Source organism: Odocoileus virginianus, chromosome 1, assembly GCF_023699985.2.
Source record: "Odocoileus virginianus isolate 20LAN1187 ecotype Illinois chromosome 1, Ovbor_1.2, whole genome shotgun sequence".
Classification (NCBI taxonomy): domain Eukaryota; kingdom Metazoa; phylum Chordata; class Mammalia; order Artiodactyla; family Cervidae; genus Odocoileus; species Odocoileus virginianus.
In genome coordinates, this window is record NC_069674.1 from 40,045,610 (window position 1) to 40,049,822 (window position 4,213).

Sequence of the window (4,213 nt, forward strand, 5' to 3'; positions counted from 1 at the left end):
ACTGGGGACGGTCTACAGGGCAGCTTCCCTATCAAGGACAGCATCACCTGACTGGATTGGGGACCAATGGGGCTGAGCCCTGTGCCTCCCCGGGCTCTCAGCTAGTTAATGATCGATGGATCACTTGTCCCTCCCACCTTTGGTCCCACCCTCTCGGATGAGCCTCTCAGGGTCTCCCCTTTGCCCACTTCCCAAAGTGACCAAGGCCAGAGGGCTGGGCCAGCCAGCGACCTGCTGAGAGTTTCCCACACAGCCTCGGCTGCAGGAGCTACCAGGCCCAGGAGAAGAGGCAGACACAGGTGGGTCTGGACACCGGCCCTCCGAAACTCTACCGCCCCTACCCCCACCCCCAGATCCCAAGCCTCAGACCCCTACTCTCCCCAGTGCCCTCTTGGGTCCAGGCCAGCTCTGGCTGGGGCACACCCTTGCACTGTCATCCTTAGCAACTGTTGTTAATTAATATTAACAATCCGATAACAGAGGGGGCAGTGGGGGGGTGGAGTGACACAGGGACAATAGTCTCCTCCTCCGGGTAGAGGGGACAGCCCAGTTCGCTGGCATCTGACAGCGCACAGAGACCCAGGGCTGAGAGCCACAGCCTCGCTCTTCAGCCGTGGCCCCCTCCCTTATGTCCGTTGCCTGGGTCTGTCCCCACCTACCATGGAGGGGGCTGAGTGTTGCTGGGAAACCCAGGCTAGCAGCCCCACCCCCATGGGCCCAGGTGCTCTGCACTCACCCCTGCTCCCTCTAGATAGGGATCTCTGAAGCCTTCCTTGGGCTCCCTATCACCAGAATGGGCCAGACCTTGGCCCCCATGCCAAGGCTGAGCTGATAAGGGCAGCCTATGGAGACTATCTCCCCTGTGGCCACCTGCCAGAGGCAGTTGCAGGAAGGAACCTGCTATCTCCCTGGTCTTGTGTTTGTTTCATGGACCCTGGCCTGACTCAGAGGGAGCTACCCAACACATACAGGGGAAGACAGAAGCCAAGAGGAAGGGAACCAGATGCCAAGGGGGGATGCCAGGGCAGGAACAGACAGATACCTAGACCTGGAATCAGCCTCAGTGGAGAGGAGAGTCAGTGGCCCAGGGCCTGCCTGTGTGCAATGACTGCCCTCCTGTCTCCCTAGCCCTGCCCCCACACACCCTGACCGGCAGATGCTGAGGATTCCAGCCCACAGTTATGGGCTCTGTTCTCTTTCCTAGATGTCTTCCCTGAGAAGCAGATGCTGAGACAAGGATTCCAGTGTGAATAGTTGATTTGGAAGGTGATACCAGAGGGCAGTACCCAGTAACAGGGATGAGCCAGGACATGGAAAGAATCGACCAGGGTGCAATGAAGAGTGGGCTCTTGAGACTTCCCTGGTGGTCCAGTGGTTAAGACTCTGCACGTCCATTGCAGGGACATAGGTTCAATCCCTAGTCAGGGAACTAAGATCCCACATGCTGTGCTTTACAGTAAAAAAAAAAAAGAGTAGGCTCCCATGTGGGCATCTGTACGCCCACAGAGATCCGCCAGGAAATGGTGGGGAGCCTGCCCCAGAGGGTGTGGGCTGGTACATCATTTTCTTTGGTTGCTGGTTGAGGACGCTCCCTGCAGATTCAGTCTCAGGCACCCCCTGCCGTGTGTGGAGCCCCCAGGCACACCCCCTTAATCTAGTTTGTTCCCAGGGGAGGCCCATAGAGACGGAGCCCAGATGTATGGTGTCTGCAGTCTTCTCTGAGACACACACAGGATGAGGGTTACAGAGGCAAACGCTCAGCCACAGACTCACCACTTGGCTCCCTGCGCATGTGGGGTCTCTGAGGTCACGCCCTGGGGCACAGACTTCTGTTGTGATCACAGTTTCTGTGCACTCCTGAATCCCACTTTATCTCCTGACTTTTAACACAGACTCAGCGCTTCCTTTACTCTCTGACTAGCACATGTGTCACTGGGTTGTGCCCCACAAAGTGATGGATCGTCTGCTTTCCTGGTGCCAGAGGTCAGGCGGCTTCCCATAAACAAGTTTTTGGTTACTATCTTCTTGCCTAACCCTGTTTCCTCTATTTCATGTTTACCTTCCTTAATCCAGGATTCTAGAGATGAAATTGGAGTGTTAAAGAGTACCAGGTTTACAACCCTAAGTGCACACAGTTTATCAGCTCTCTCCTTGGGCTAATCTAATCTAGGATATATTGAATAATAATCTTGATAATTACTGATAGGTTCTGATTGGTTCTGGTTGGTGTCTGGTGATGGTAGACACCCATGAATTTTCCAAGGGCTGTGACTCTTCTCACCGACATCAGCAAAAATAAAAAATGCCAAATCACTAGCCTTATCTTCACAGTGTATTTGATCTGTTATCAAGATTTACAAATTTAATAACTGTAAAAAGGTGCCTCATTTTCAATCTTCGTTTATTACTAATGGGATTGAATATGTCCGAGCAGTAGCAGAGAGAGAACTGGAACTGAACACCATCCCTAAGCTCAGGAGGTGGCGAGGAGGGCCCTCCTATAGTCAGGGATGCCTGGCAGACTCAGCTCCCCTCCCTGACTGGCTGCTGTGCACCCCAGGAGCCTGCAGAGAGTCTGCAGTCTGGGTTGAGAGGTCAGGGTATGACCGTGATGTTCTGCTGGTCACTGGTCCAGGCCGTGGCACCTGGTTAGGTACGTGTGCTATGCTCTGACTAGCAGGGATGTGAACAGCCTCTCGTAATTTCTGGCTCCTGTGGGGTAACTGGCCTGCAGGTTAATATTTCAAGCCTGGTCACCTGGTGGAGCTTTCACCTTTGCCATCAGAACCTGATTCTATTTGGTGAAGGACTGTGTTTACAGTCCAGGTGAAAGATGTTCTTTCCTGCTCTCCCAGCCTCCTTTGCAACCAGCAGTGGTCCCATGATCCTCTTCTGCCCAATGTGAAGACTTCTTTAAAAAAAATTAATTTTTGAGCAGTCTTATGTTTACAGAAAAACCAAGCAAACACAGCCTTGTAAATCTTTTAATTAAAAAAAAATGTTTTTAACTGAGCAGAAGGTATACACTTCCCAGATGCCCCTTTATCCCTTCAAAAGTTTCATCTATTATCAACATCCGGCATTAATGTATGGCACATTTGTTGCGATCAATGAGCTAATATTGACATATTATTATTCACTGAAGTCCATAGTTCACATTCGAGTTCCCTCTTGGTGTTGCACCTTCTATGGGATTTGACAAATGTATAATGACATGTATCCACCATCATAATATTATACAGAATAGTGTCTTGGCCTAAAAATCCCCTTGGTGTGCTCCACCAATTCATCCTTCCCTCTTCCCAAATCCAAATTGCTGAAAACCACAGCTCTTTGTGCATACATTTTTCTTACTGAAGTACAGTTGATTTGCAATATTGTGACAATCTCTGCTGTATAGCAAAGTGACTCAGTTATACACATGTATATATATCCTTTTCCATCATGGCTTATCACAGGAGATTAGATATAGTTCCCTGTGCTATACATTAGAACCTTGTTGTTTATCCATTCTAAATGTCATAGCTTGCATCTATTAACCCCAAACTCCCAGTCCATCCCTCTCCCTCTCCCCCTTGGCAACCACAAGTCTGTTCTCTACGTCTGTGAATCTATTTCTATTTTGTACATAGGTTCATTTGTGGCCATTATTTTAGATTCCACATTTAAGTGATATCATATGATATTTGTCTTTCTGACTTCACTTAGTATGATAATCCCTAGTTGCATCCATGTTGCTGCAAATGGCATGATTTCCTTCTTTTTCATGGCCAAGTAGTGTGTATACTTTTTTATGTTCATAAAATACACATAACAAAATTTACCATCTAACCATTTTTAAGTGTACAGTTCAGAGGTATTAAATACATTAAATATAAATAAGTGCCACCATCAACATCACTTATCCTCTTAACTCATTTCACCCTGTAAAACTGAACTTTGATATCATGAAACATTGGCACCCAATCTTCCCCTCCTCCCAGCCTCTGGCAACCACAATTCTTTCTGTCTTTATAAATTTGACTATTTTAACTACCTTATATAAGTAGAATACAGTATTTGTCTTTTTGTTACTGGTCTATTTTACTTAACATAATGTCCTCAAGATTTGTCCATCTTATGCTGCTGCTGCTGCTACTAAGTCGCTGCTGTCGTGTCCGACTCTGTGCGACCCCATAGCCGGCAGCCCACCAGGCTCCCCAGTCCCTGGGAT

The 4,213-nt window shown here is 48.5% G+C and overlaps 1 long non-coding RNA gene and 1 other non-coding gene across 2 annotated transcripts; both read left to right on the forward strand.

The window, feature by feature from the left end:
* The first annotated feature begins 178 nt into the window (after nucleotides 1–178).
* Nucleotides 179–2,316, forward strand: LOC139035977 (uncharacterized). The gene is made up of 2 exons (XR_011488642.1): nucleotides 179–299; nucleotides 1,205–2,316. It is a non-coding gene; the product is annotated as an uncharacterized lncRNA (long non-coding RNA).
* TRNAG-UCC (transfer RNA glycine (anticodon UCC)) lies at nucleotides 1,358–1,429 on the forward strand. The gene has a single exon. It is a non-coding gene; the product is annotated as a tRNA-Gly (tRNA).
* Nucleotides 2,317–4,213: the final 1,897 nt, after the last annotated feature.